The sequence below is a fragment of the Topomyia yanbarensis genome, chromosome 2 (assembly GCF_030247195.1).
Source record: "Topomyia yanbarensis strain Yona2022 chromosome 2, ASM3024719v1, whole genome shotgun sequence".
Classification (NCBI taxonomy): domain Eukaryota; kingdom Metazoa; phylum Arthropoda; class Insecta; order Diptera; family Culicidae; genus Topomyia; species Topomyia yanbarensis.
In genome coordinates, this window is record NC_080671.1 from 22,921,666 (window position 1) to 22,936,409 (window position 14,744).

Consider the following 14,744-nt stretch of genomic DNA (forward strand, 5'->3'; position numbering starts at 1 on the left):
CTTTTTCACTGACTAACTGTTCATGCAACGGGAAAAACAAATGTATTCACAAGGATCACCTTAAAAATACTAGTATTCGGAATGATATAAAAAATTGACCCCTGCACTGGTAGGTGGATAGATGCCAAATTCTCCCAAAAACTAGTTATTGTCTATTTTTAGTTCATATTAAGGCAAAATAACAGCAATAGTCGCAAAAAATAGTTTTGGCCAGGATTCGACCCCAGTTGCTCCTCTGTGTGTCGTGGATATGGGACCCTGTTTGTGCACACTACTCTACGCACCTAGCCACGCAACGTGTCAATTATGTGAGCAATGGAAACACTACGTAAAATATTGTGTCGCACCGCACAGTGGCACGACGAGTGACCAAACTCCAAAAATCAATGTCTTGTAATTCTTCCATAAATATTTATTTTATTTTTATCTTAGTTTAAATAAAAGTATCTCAAATTTTGACGATAATAGGATGAAAAGAGAATTATAAACATGTCGTTGAAGCAAGTAATGTCGAGGACTTCTGTTCAATTCAACATATTAGAATTGTTTGTACCTTCGAAATTCAAATGGCTATATCTCAAGAACTACACGACCGATTGGAGTAGTTTTGAGTTCTTTGCAAAGAAGATTGAATATGCCAAACTATAGATGTGTCTTTTTTGTGCGGAAATCGTTTACGTTTGTTCTGCATCAAGAAGAAGCAATTGAGAAATTCAACGACATATCAGTAATTTATCTTTATACGTCTTCAGATGTTTGATATGGTCTTCCATGGGTCATTTATCATGAATCTGACTCAAAATTTAATGTAGTTTCAATATGTACAGGCCTCATCGCGCGCATTTTTTCGCCGAAGTTGTTGTATCTATGTTTTTGAAAAAAAAAACACATATTTGCCAACCATTTCTGCTATTCGATATGATTGCCTACTCTAATTAACGTGTATATTAGCCCTGTAACAACCAACGCCTTCAGATGGGTTTACATAAAAGAAACCGAAAAAAAGCAATACAGTGGAGACCCGATTTTATCAGCCCCCGATTTTATCTACATCCGATTTTATCAGCTTTTTGACCCGATTTTATCAGCTTCATGTGAAAATTGATAGTTGGTAGTTTGATGGGCTCTAGCAGACGAACCAAGTTGTATTCGAGTAAATCCTTTCTTGGTGTATATATATTATCTTAGAGATCCGAAAAATGAGATTTTTTTTATTTTGCGCTGTCAGACCCCCTTGAGGGGAACTTAAAGTAAATAATCATAAAAGGTTGCAAGGCTATATCAAAGGAACAAAGAAAAATATTGTAAGAGCTTCGGTTTATTAAAAAGACAGGAAAATATATGTCCCGATTTTATCAATGCCCCTGTTTTATCAGCTTAAAATTCGCCAAGGGGCTGATAAAAACGGGTCTTTACTTTATAGAATTTCAAAACTAATAGCAGAAATGGATTCAGCGACCCAAAACTAATTGTTAGCCAAATAAACCAATTTATATAATTGTGTCACAGTTTTTGTATGAACAGGTGCCACTGTGCACCGTAACGAACCATTTGTACACACACAGGCATTGGCTTAATTCGTTCTCCGGTGGTCGAAACAAGAAAATCAAGGCATGTACGGTTTACACTCCTATCCTTCATAAGAAAGATAAATCCATTCACAAATCCGTCTAAAACTCTAAAACAAGCCAACGATTTCAGGGACCCCGAATGGTACAGTTAGGAAATATTCAATGTATTTATTATCGCCATTCCAACAAACTCATAGATCCATTCACTGGAAGTCATCTTCATTCACAACAGCTTAATCACAGGATGCAGAACCGGTATCGCAGATATTGGCACTACGATACCATTCACGCCGCTCGCACCTATTTGGTCTGGGTTGTGCCATGTATAATCGTTCCCCATCATCACCATCATCATCATCATCCTCGTCCTCGTCGCCATAGTTTTAATCATTCCTTCCCATGTCTATGAAGCCGACGTTCGATGGCAATCGTAAAAGTATGAAAACGCTAAACTCTCATTACCACCACCGTCGATTCCTGGCTGGGCAAAAAGGCCGCTGCGAACCTGCCACCACCCTTTTCGGTAGGCTCGATGATAACCGTGATAAGCATTAAGTTGTATTGAGTACTAATTATCGTAAAAGCTTTTAATTGTTTTATTAACTCGACTCGGCACACTCGTAAGACTGAGTGCAGTGACTTCCCCGACAACAGGCAATGGAGTGTAAATTTTTCTATTAAATAAAGCTTCCCTTCCATATACGCAAATGAGCTCATTGAGCTCTCGGGCGCAAGCAAGCAGTTGGTAATTAAAAATAAATTAGACTTTGAAAGCGAGTCATTCGCGGGATCACTAAACGACGATCCACTGGTGAAAAGCTCTTGTGTCGCACACCGACTGACGACGACGACGACGACGACAGGCGTGGTGAAAAGCCACCCCAGCCAAGCTTGGCGAACCGCGGTCACGACTTCATTTGTAGAGTTTATTTCATGCAAACTCCACTGAAGCGTCACCACCTTTGCTCACTCACCACCCGAGATGGTGGGGCGGGAGGCTGTCGGAGAGGGTGGTAAAACGGAATAAAATACCAACATCTGGGAGGTACATTACTTATGCTGGTACATTTAAATAAATATGTTATTTGTTGTGCATTTCCTGGGATACCAAACGACGAAAGTTAACCAACGTATCCACAAAAGCTGGCAACCGAAGCTGTGTTGCAGATTTGAATAAAATACGAGTCTTAGTTTATTAGCTAATAATCCGATCCCGTCAGGGCGAGCGCCGGGGTCTCTCTTCATTCTTGAGCTGCCATCGGGATATGTATCTCAGTCCCGTCGCGACGCAAGTTGAGCTGTTTTGAAATTTAAATATTCACCTGGTTTTGCGATGCCTGCCTTCGAATACCCGGTACGTGCGTGTGTGTTGCGTTTGGTGATATGGTGCACTCGAATCTGTCATCCAGCTGTGCCGGAGACTGCCAGCTTGCTGCGTTCAAGATCACTTGCAATTGCACACGCGTCGTCCGTACCTACCTACCTACCTGAATGCATGCATAGACGGTCACCATCGCAGCACCCATCGCCCGGACGGATTTAATTCAACGCAGTGCAGTGCTATGGGATCAATGAAATTCGAACATTGTTGAATGAATCTCCTGGGAAGTCGGAACGCGGGCCGGCAGGTGAATTGAGGCGATTGGAGGGAATTCTCATGGGCATCGCGCAAACGTTCCGGATCGGATCGGATCGAATGGTGCTGAAGGTTGTGATGTGAAAGAATACCACAGCTTCGAACGTCTGACGCGCCCTGCGTTGACAATCGCAGCTCGATCTTGTACGATATGTCGCTGAACATCGATCTGCCGTCGAAGCATCCATACAAACGAGCGGGGAGATCGGGCAGGGAGGCAGATCAGGTAACTGTGAAAGTTGGTTGTACGGAAATCGCACGCTTAATTGGAGTGAGCATGCGATCACTAATCGTCAGGTATTGAAAAGTTCTGAGATAGCTATATGTGGAGATATGAGATGTGATAAATGAATCGATCTACTTTGATAAAATTGAACAATTCATTTAAACCTAACTATATTTCTCATTAAGGTGAAAATTGGTTGAAATTATTTTTAAAAGTTTAAATAAGTTAACATTGACGTTTTGACTTCGTCCCATCAGTAAATTATACTCGACTTGAGCTCATGTCAAGTGTTAATGAGTTTTATTATAAATACATTGGACTCGTGTGGAGGCATAAGATAGGAAACTTGTGAGTAATATGTTATCCCACCGTTTGACGACCCAAGATGGTGACTTCAGGCTTAGCGAAATTCTCTACAACTCAATCAATATGGATATTTTCGGAATAGTCTTGACGAGTAGAAGGCAAAGGTCGATGTTTGGCGTCATTTTGAAATTCTAGATAGCGACCTCCGGTTCACCGAAATTCCCGCATGAAAAGTCTGGTCGATCATCCTAAACTTCCTCGCATATAAGATATAATCATAAACAAGCGAAATGCAAAATATTTTTATGTATTCATCCAGAAGAGTGCGTGGTGTGAGTTGGGGGTGAATGGATTCAAATTAAACACATTGCTTAAATTCAAGTAAATTTAACTGTTTAGTTAAAACTATTTGTACCACAACTTCAACTTGGAAAAATACCCATATTGATTGCGAATATACAGTGAATTTCGCTAAACTTGAAGACACCATCTTGAAGTTCAAATTGGCGTCAAAAATCAATTTCTTGCATCTTTTCGTCAAGACCATTCCGAAAATACTCATATTGTTGAGGTGCCCGTCTCTTCCATCTTTCCGAAAATCTTCTAAGTCGTTTGCATTCAAAAGGAATATTTTTGAAAAAACTTTGGAGGGTCGAGTAAGAGAAGATTGCTGGAGTACAAATTCGGCGAATTGACGTTCCTGCAGCTGGCCGATAAAGACGGTATACCATTGGCCAAAAATCCGTTCGTCATCGGTAAATAATGAACGCGTCGTGTATCGACCACAATATTGTCAACACAGTCGATCACGAATGGTCGTTTCAACGGATGTTTTGCACTGTATTAGAATTAGCGCGATTTCAGAATGAAAGTCATCCAAAGTGTGGTAGAATCAAGTTTTGTCGGCAGGAACTATACGCTGCTACTGAAAACGAACTCCAAACACTATTGGTGTAGGACTTGCGATCCGAGAAGGCTTACCCTTTGAGCGCGTGCAACTGTACACCAATTTGCAGGTCATCGCCGCTCGTATCTTCCTGTCAGTACAGGCAACTGTTGTGGATATCTACGTCGCACCTTCCACTCAGCATTGCCAGGCAATATTACATTACCTGCTTGAAGAACTGGAAGGTTCAGTAGCGTTCCTTGGAGATTTCAATGCACATCACATCGCTTGGGGATCTATGTCATCGAGCGCGCTTGGTCGTGATTCTGAACGACTGTTCTCCAAATTGCATCGACCCCGGTACGGGCAATACATTAGTTATTGATATTTCTTTCTGCTCGGAAAAACTGACTCGAAAGTTTATCTGGCGAAACCTTTTGGATAAACATAACAGGGATCATTTCCCGATCACGATATCCTTCCCTAGTTGGTCGAACTTAAAGATGGATCGACAAAAATGGCTTTATGATCGTGCAGACTGGTCTCAGTATGAACGCTTAACAGCTGAGTCAATCAACGCTACAGATGAGTGGAACGTTGAATAATTCGCCGTGGTAGCCGCAATCCAATGCATACCACGAAGTAGTGGTCGAACGGATCCAGATTCTTTACCATGGTAGTGCCCCGAAGTGAAGAAAGTTATTAAGCAGCGTCAAAAGCATCTTCTCATCCTCCGATGTCTGGATACACTGCTGGTCAATAAAATAGGTGTGAGATAAAAATACATGAAATTTTGAGTTTTCTCTAAAAATATTTTTGTATTCAAATATTTTAATGTTAGGCACAGTCGTAAATATGAAAAAGAACACTTTTATTTGTAAATTAAATGTTATGTTTTATCGTAACTCTTTCTTCTCCATGAAATCCATAAAAGTACCTGGTCAATGAAATAGGTGTATTGTAATCCATTGCATTAAAAATTTTCAAATCCAATGATTTTAAGACTTCAACATTTTTAACAACTAGTAACCTGTGTAAGCTCCCTTATTCAACCAAATTTTATCCATTTGTCTTGGCATTGAGTCATTCAAACGCTGATAAGTTTCCGTTGGTATAGGGTAGCATTTCTTTTAAGCTGCTTCCCACAAACGATCCTTATTTGTGAAATTTCGATCGAATAACTTCTTTTTAATTACATTCCGTAAATTTTCTACGGGATTGATGACAGAAGATTGGCATGGTCCGAAATTATAGTCACTTTATTATCCCGAAATCATTCCTTTATTTACTTCGATGTGTGTTTTTGGTCAATATCTTGCTGAAACTGTCATGTAAAAGCACGTTATCTTTGGCATAGGACTGCGTGACATCCTTTAGGATGTCCATCCTTTAGCCTTGCATTCGAATCTTGCCATTATAGTGGTGTTGCGAAGAATCGGACCTGCGCCATTCCACGAAAAGCAAGCCCCAAACCTAATTGTTCTCGCCTCCGTGCTTTACCATATTTTGCGTGTGTCGCAGATCAAACTGTTTGTACTTTGGACGTTTAACGTTTCGTTGTGCATCGGAGGAAAACAGGTTTACCTTTGATTCGTCCCTCCGAAGGATATGTCGCCATTTTTTTATTCCTTCTGAACCAGGCCCATTAACGCTGTTGAAAAGCAAATTGCATTTTCCTTCAAAGTCTTTGGCTTCGAAATAGTGGAACCTTTTTAGCAATTCTTTCTGGAAGATTGGCATTATACGGCCTACAGCGAACTGTTCTCGGACCTACCACTTTTACAATTTGTGCTGAATTGGTTTTGGATGACGCGAATAGATCAGATTTAGCTAAAATTGAAATACGATGGTCAGCTGCTGTAAATGTTTTCTTGGGTTTTTTGCGTGTTTCCTTTTTTCAAAGGTTTTAAGGCATTTGTAACGAAGGTTTCGGAACGCCGCAGTGTATTCGCGATTTATTTATACGTCTTATCTTCTTGAACAAAATTTCTTAGCAAAACTCGTTCCACTTGAGTACAGCGAGATGCTTGACCCATTCTATAACAAATCTTTGACTTATTCAACATTTAAATACATTTATTAACACGCAGAATTCAAACTTCATCAAATAAAACTTATAATGGAATTATGTAAAATAATAGCACGTTAATATATTTCACACACCTATTATATTGACCACACGAAAAAGCCTGCGGTAGTCTTGTTTAGCATCTTGACAAAGATTGCAAATATAATCAGCGCCAACAACCCACTATTAACTTGACAGATCCCAAGGCTTCTGTGTGCAATAGGTGTGATTGAGACTGCTGCATCTTGGTATGCGTAATTGAGAGAAAAACAAAATAATCTATCACACACCTATTTTATTGGCCAGCAGTGTATATCCGATTCAGACAGACCAACAGCACTTACACGATTCAAGAAATCAAGAGCAGCAGCACGAAAAATGGTTAAGCTAGCGAAATAAACGTCATGGGTGGATTTTGTGTAGAAGATCTCACCGAGCAGTACGACAACTGAACTATGGCGCACAGTAAATACTCTGCGAGATAACCGGCAATGAAGCACTGTAGTACTCAAGCGAACGGATTACACTACAGTCAACCCCGAAGAAGTACCGGAAGAGCTAGCAAAACACTACAGTGAAATATCGGCGACTTCGAGTTACTCTCCAGCCTTTTAAGCAATGAAAGCACGCGCCGAAAGGCAGCGCATACATCACTCGCCCTATAGCGACGACAGGTATTACTCTAACCTCACCTTAAAAAACAGGCTCAGGACCTAGGACGAAGTATTTCAATGTTGTTTAGTGCAGTGGTGTCTTTCCCAGCAGCTGGCGAACCGCTATAGTTATTACTATTGTTTGTAGATGATTAACGACTGTGAAGATTTGTTTTGTTAACGGGTTGACAAAAAACTACAAGGAGCAGCCCCAAGCCATTTTTTGATATTCTTTATTGTCCTATCTATAAGGAGCTACACGCTCATATCAAAACGCACATTGAAGAGTTATAGTGCAGGTTAGCAGAAGTCGAATAATTTTTAAACTAACCGTCGAACGAAATTTTATAATTGGATGCAGAGTTGTATTAAAAAAAACTGCTTTCGTTTGTTAGTTTACTTATCGCTATCGAAATGAATGAAACTATTTAATTTGCCCATAATTTTTTATTTATTTTAGCAAGAGGAATCAAAAGAAAAGAAACAAAATAAGCAAAACTAAGTGGAAGTTGATTTATATTTTTACTACATTTGAAAGAGTTCAAAACCAAGATTGAATAAAAGATTGTAAATAAAGCCATGCCAAGTAATACTTTTTAATATGACGGTAAACAATCTGCTACAAATATTCTGAAGCTTGTTTATATCGTTTCACTATTTATAATTTTCCATCAGATCTGGGACGATTAGCATTTCCACTGTAGAACAAATTGTTGTTTAATTCTTAGTGATGAAACAGATATGCACAAGGTATGAAAGAGTTGTGAAAGTTGAGGCTGGACAGATTACATGGCAAAATTACGCAAAAAGTTGAATACGGAAGAATCGCCTAAACTGTGTCGGAACTTAAGGGGGTTGTGTAAGGTATTATCGGCAAAAATTGCATTTTTTAATTTTTTTTTTTCGATACAAAGATTGTTTGTCTATTCAGCCAGGTACCACGTTGAAAACTGGTTTTGCGGTGTACATCATAACTCAAAATCTACTGAACCAATCGTTGAGACACTTACACAGTTGTTTTTCACATCATTCCACAAGTAACTAAGGGAGCTTTTATTTTTTCGAGGTGCCTCCTGAAAATTCTCTGTCTACATCCAGTAGGGCATTGCAAAAAAAAATTTTTTTTGAATTCTCAAAGACCCCCCCCTCTCATATTGTGACAAACGTCAAAGTAAGGTCAGATGCCAAATTTCACATCATTTGGACAATTTTAGACCCCCGCCCACTTCGCTTGAAATTTTTTGAAATTCGTACTATGGGAAAATATGGAGGAAAAATACATTAAATGCTATAACTTTTGAAGTAGCAATCAGAAAATTACAATTTATAGGTCTTTTGAAAGGAAATAATTTTAGTATTTGAATGGTGATATCTTTGTTTCTTGGAAAATACGGGAAAGTGGGGTACTGGGTCATTTTGGACCCAAAATCCCATATTTTTAACGATTTTTCTGCTCCGTGATGCAAATCATACATATTTTGTAGTTTTTCTAATGTGAAAAAATCTCAGAAATCGATCGGAACACTTTGGACCTTAGTCAGAATACGAAAAGTTGGGGTTATAGGGCTTTTTGTCATTCATATTAAATTTTATCATTTTCTCATGCATATAACTGTATTATTCTTCAATCAATTTTCACAAAATGTAACTTGTTGAACGTGTAAAATTCTCAGAAATAAAACAAAAATAAAAACTTTAAAGGTAAAATTCAGAAACATCAAACTTTTTGATATTTACTTTACAAGTCTCATTTTTTTTCATTATTTGTCCTAATACCTCAACTTCCCCTATTTTTCCAGGAATGAAACTTTTCTCACGTGATCCCTAAGCATATTTTACACTAAAAGTAGTACATTAAATAAGTATTTTGTTGTTAAATGAAGTTAATATGTGCGATTTTATGATAAAAATGTGAAATCGACACTATATGTCAGATAATTTGTTGTTCCTGAATTTTACCGGTAACGACTCTATTTTTGTTATAATCCTAAGGATTTTCCACGTTCAACAAGGTATAGTTTATGATAATTGAGTGAAGAATAATAGAGAAATATTCACGAGAAAATGATGAAGTTTAATATGAATGACAAAAGGCCATATAACCCCAACTTCTCGTATTCGGACAAAGGCCAAAAAGGCTCCGATCGATTTTTAAGATTTTTTCACATTAGAAAAACTACAAAATATGTATGATTTGCATCACGGAGCAGAAAAATCATTAAAAATGGGGGATTTTGGGGCCAAAATGACCCAGTACCCCACTTTCCCGTATTTTTCTAGAAGCAAGAATACCTCCATTCAAATACTAAGATTATTTCCTTCCAAAAGAGGTATAAATTGTAATTTCCTTCCAAAAGAGGTATAAATTGTAATCCTACTTCAAAAGTAATAGCATTTAATGTATTTTTCCTCCATATTTTCGCATAGTACCAATTTCAAAAAATTTCAAGCGAAGTGGGCGGGGGTCTAAAATTGTCCAAATGATGTGAAATTTGGCATCTGAGCTTACTTTGACATTTGTCACAATATGAGAGGGGAGGCCTTCGAGAATTAAAAAAAAAAGTTTTTTTTGCAATGCCCTAACATCCAGTGTCAGGTTCAATTTGCAAAGTTATAATTGTCAATTCATTATCAGGCAGATCGCAGACTATAGGAAGTAATTAGTTGTAATTTATTATTTTGTAACCGGGATTTGACGCTTTCTCAATTTTAGCATGACGTCTGCAAAATTTCGTTGAACTGAAAGTCTTAGCAATCCAAGATGTTGATAGCTCAGCAATTTGGATTCAACCCATTTGACAGATTTTCGTCGCTGAACATCAGCTTTTAAAATTGTCAAATTCTCAGCTCAATTACTGAATTTTTGGACGCTTGTTGATTGCTGAGTGAACGTCGATTTTTTCCCGTTTCGCTTTGTGCTGTGATGATGCACACGTCGAATCTCATAATGGTTTGTTCATCCCCAGCTATATGTTCATGCGATGAATACAATACTTGATGAGTGGCGTTGTTGAGTAAAGGCTGGCATAATCTAGCTTAGACTTGCTCACACAGCATTTTGTTCGATGGATGAAGCAAATTCTTTTGAATGCCACGCTCACTGAATATGGAGGCAGCATTTTCATGCGAATGCGATTTTCGCCACTCGTGAGATTTTTTTTGTAGGGATGTGTGTTGCGTTTGGCTGCAGGATGAAAAATCAGTAGGCTACCAGATGCACAGCGTCCGAGTGTGTGCCGATACCAGAGTTAAAAATATTCAAACTCATTGAATGAAAATTGATCATATTCAGGGGCATTCATTTTCAATATTCAGTGACGCAGCTGAAAACGTCAAACGAACAAACCACCCATTCATCCACGCATATTTTCATTCGTCTCCGATTATTACACGAAGCGACCGTTCAGCAACGAATCAAACGCTTCAAAGTAGGCCCTGGCACAATGTAAGCGATGATGATTGTTGTTTCATATGCTTTATTGGGATTTGAAAACATTTTCCTAGACAATTAGTGAAATGAATATATTGTACGATATTCAACTGAATGAATAAGATGGATAGTTGAATGAATATTTTTTCTATTCACCGCGAGTCGCAACAGGTTCATTTTCAGCCGTCAGAAAAAAACTTCGATTATTTTTAACTCTGGCCGATACACAGTGATTTGTAATGAAATTATCGCGCATCCAATGATGATGTGTGTAGATAGCACTGGGCAGTCCTCTCACTATAATTTGATCAAGCATTATCCACTTACCATAATCACGAGCCCTTGCATGAAGAGTTAAAAAGGATATTGGTGATAGGAATAAAATTATTGCCATTTTTCTCTTTATAACAATATTATAAGGAAATATTTTTTGTTCTCTGCAAGCTTATGGCTACACGATACTATAGTGATTTTAAACTGCTAATGTTCATCAAAACTTTTTTCTTTTTAAAATATTTAGCACAGTGTATTGATTAAAACAGAATTATTTGAAAATTGAGCCTACAGGTCTAATGCAAACTATGCAGAGTCGGAAACAGAAATTGAATGCGAACATATATAATATACTTTATAGTTATATAACATATCAATCTGTTTGAAGTGAGTTTAGTACAACAGTTTTAAGCAGATTCACATTACCGCTAGTAAATAAATTGTATTTAAACTGACATTTGATCTGATCTTAGTAAGGGTTTATGAGCTATTGATCTGAAATGTGTTCACCGATTAACTGGACTTATTTTTTCCTGGAAAGTCTGATCAATTGCACACATTTTAGCTGATACGGCTCGATCTCTTACTTTTATTGTGTATAAACGCTTCCGCGCAAAAGTACATCAGAAGTTTGAATTATCCCAGCCCTGGACCGCTTATGCAAAATGTATCAGATCATCACCTTTTATCAGATTGTTTCTGACCACAAGATCTTTTTTTCTGATCGATATGTTAAACATGCACTATAACTGATTAGCCCTTAAATGAGGGGAAGATTGTATAAATCGTTTTAGCTGTCTGCGAGAACGATATGTGTTAAAGCTACCAGTACACTGTTTGTCATAACGTGAAATATTTGATGAAGCAAAATTTGATCCAAAAAACGTGTTTGACAAACAAATTTGACAAGGCCAGTACACGAGATCAACTGTTTAACAAACTTTTTTCCTCAAATATTTGCATTGATGCGTTACCGGACGTTACGCCTAATATTGTTTGACAAACATAATAAAACAAGTTTGATGGATCAGTACACTGTTTGTCAAATATAGTCAAACCGGCGTATACGTCAAACAAATCGTCATGCGAAAAAATTTTTGTGTTGTTTGAACTTCATGAATTTTCAAGAGTGCAAACACATGAAATATTTGTGTTAGCGCAGGGATGCCAAATGATTTTCCAGAAAATTTGTTTTATTTTTATGAATGGTCGAAGCAACTATATCGCACTCCTTTGTTCGTGATTATGCAGAGTGTGATCAAATACAAACTAATACGCCAAGGTCCCACACAAAAGAGTAATCATTTTATGACTCACCACGAATTCAAATTTGTCTACCATTCGTGTTGAAGGTCGAATTGTAGAAGAAAAATTAATTTGGAAGCGCTGTTCGATCAAAGCATGCTGTTCATATATGATTGAAATTTTCATTTTATTTGTTTTCCTTTTATAGAGTAACTGCATTTGTGTGTTCAACGTTTTGTTTTCTTCCACCAGTCACAGGTGGAGGAAAACAAATCTAAAATAGCTTTTCGGTCGGATTTTTTTTTATGATGAAACCTGACCAACCGGTATAGACTTATCCAGCTGCATTGGTACTGTGCCATTTTGACGTTTGGATTGGGAGGAAAATAAACCACTCCTGGACTTAAGGGGAGGGCGGTAGTATAAAATTGCGAGATCTTGGTGTGCGTATTTCAAACGTCGATATCTACACAGTACGTCTCCTGAATAAGTTTTACAGCGACACATAGCATTTCAACACCATTATAAATACTCTAGGCGAGCTATTTCGAACGTTTAAATTGGCTGAGTTATATATATATATATATATATATATATATATATATATATATATATATATATATATATATATATATATATATATATATATATATATATATATATATATATATATATATATATATATATATATATATATATATATATATATATATATATATATATATATATATATATATATATATATATATATATATATGTCAGCTGGAGGAAATCAAAACCCCAATTAGTGTGTGTGAAAGGAATTGCATAGAACGCTACAGCGACAAGGTCTACCCCAAAAAAGTTTAGGCAGACTTCAATTGGACAAAAAATGATGAGAACGGGAATTTGAAAAATATTTAATCCTCTTGTATTGTTGGACATACAAAACGGCGATGAACACGGTATGGATTTTAGTTGCATTTCTCGCTCACTTGTTTATGTATTTTCTCACATTTATAGTTAAGTGGCAAATTCCTCCCACAGCTCCGACAGGTGTGGTTTCTGCGCTGGCCTATGTAGAGCACTCTTTCGGCGCGTGCTTGCCGTTACGGAAGAACGATAGTAACAAATCAGGTGCACCCTGACGATGCCAAATTTCTTCATTGCCTCGCTAGTGCAATCTAACTACATTACATGTTACAAACGCCGCCGAACCCTCATACAGCAGCTAATTATTTCCGAAAGCTGCTTTCAGATTCGGCCTAGCGCGGGAGAAGTTGACATCAAAGTGGATCCAGAGTTAGTACACGAGGACGCGGACGATGAGCTATCAGATATCGAAAACGCAGTGGAAGATGCTGATGAATTAAACATTTTCCTTTGGAACCAAAAACCGAAATGCGCATCAAGGGAGAGAATGGGAAGATTTACGTTATTAGGGGGTTGGGAGAGGAAAAAGTTGAAATGGGCGATTTGCAGAGCGTTTTTGTCGATTTATGGATCCGGATCGCAAGATGAAACAAAGTAGTTCGAAGGGAGAAAAGGGATGTGATGGTTTGCCGCTAAAGAAGGATCGTTCATTACCCATTCGGAACCGATGTCCATTTTGTAATAAAGAGTTTGCGGACAAGTACCTGATGACGACGCACATTCGATGGCACACGAGTAGGTTAAGGTTTTACTTATTTTCTTTTCTGTAAATTTCAATTATATACTGTTTACTGTTACAGGTGAAAAGCCCTTCAAATGTGTCCCCACTGTTCGAAAACATTCACTCAATCGATAACGCTGAAGATACACGTCAGGTTGCACACACGGGAAAACTCCGTACGTGTGCGAATACTGCGACCGAGGGTTCACTCAATCCTACAATCTGACGGTGCACCTGCGAACCCAACACAACCAAATAATGGTATAAGACGCGAAGTCGACGTGCTGCCCGAACACAAATGTCGAGTATGTAGCAAGGTCTACCGATCGGCGAAAAGTTTCCGGCTACACAAGCAGTTGCATGTCACCGGGACACTGTTCGATTGTCGCGATTGTGGTATAAAGTATAACACATATGTGGCCAAATGCAAGGCTTCTAATACCGACGTGAAGGAAAAGATGTACTCATGTAAAATCTGCAGCCAAACATTCAAGCATCAGCAAAGCGTGGTGTACCACATGAGCAACAAAAACAAACACAAACGGTTCGACAGAGGTTTTGAGAGATCTGGAGTCGGACGAAGGAGAGGCGATTTGCCGAAGCTAAAATAACTTTCTCGTTTCCAAATTGTTAAAGCTAAGAAGCACAACACCGGGCAAGTTGAGCAATTTGTTCTGAGCATGTTTTTGAGAAGTGGTGAGGATAGTGTACGCGTTTATTGGGTAGTATTTGGCGCACCAACATTAGTAGCGTAAATATCCAGCGCCAGACGCAGGTTCCGTTTGTTGGATTCGATGGAATCGCTATCGACAGACTC

General features: G+C 38.1%; 1 pseudogene; it reads left to right on the forward strand.

Moving 5' to 3' along the window:
• Positions 1–13,790: 13,790 nt before the first annotated feature.
• Positions 13,791–14,538, forward strand: LOC131679353 (zinc finger protein 778-like; annotated as a pseudogene).
• The last annotated feature ends 206 nt before the right edge of the window (positions 14,539–14,744 follow it).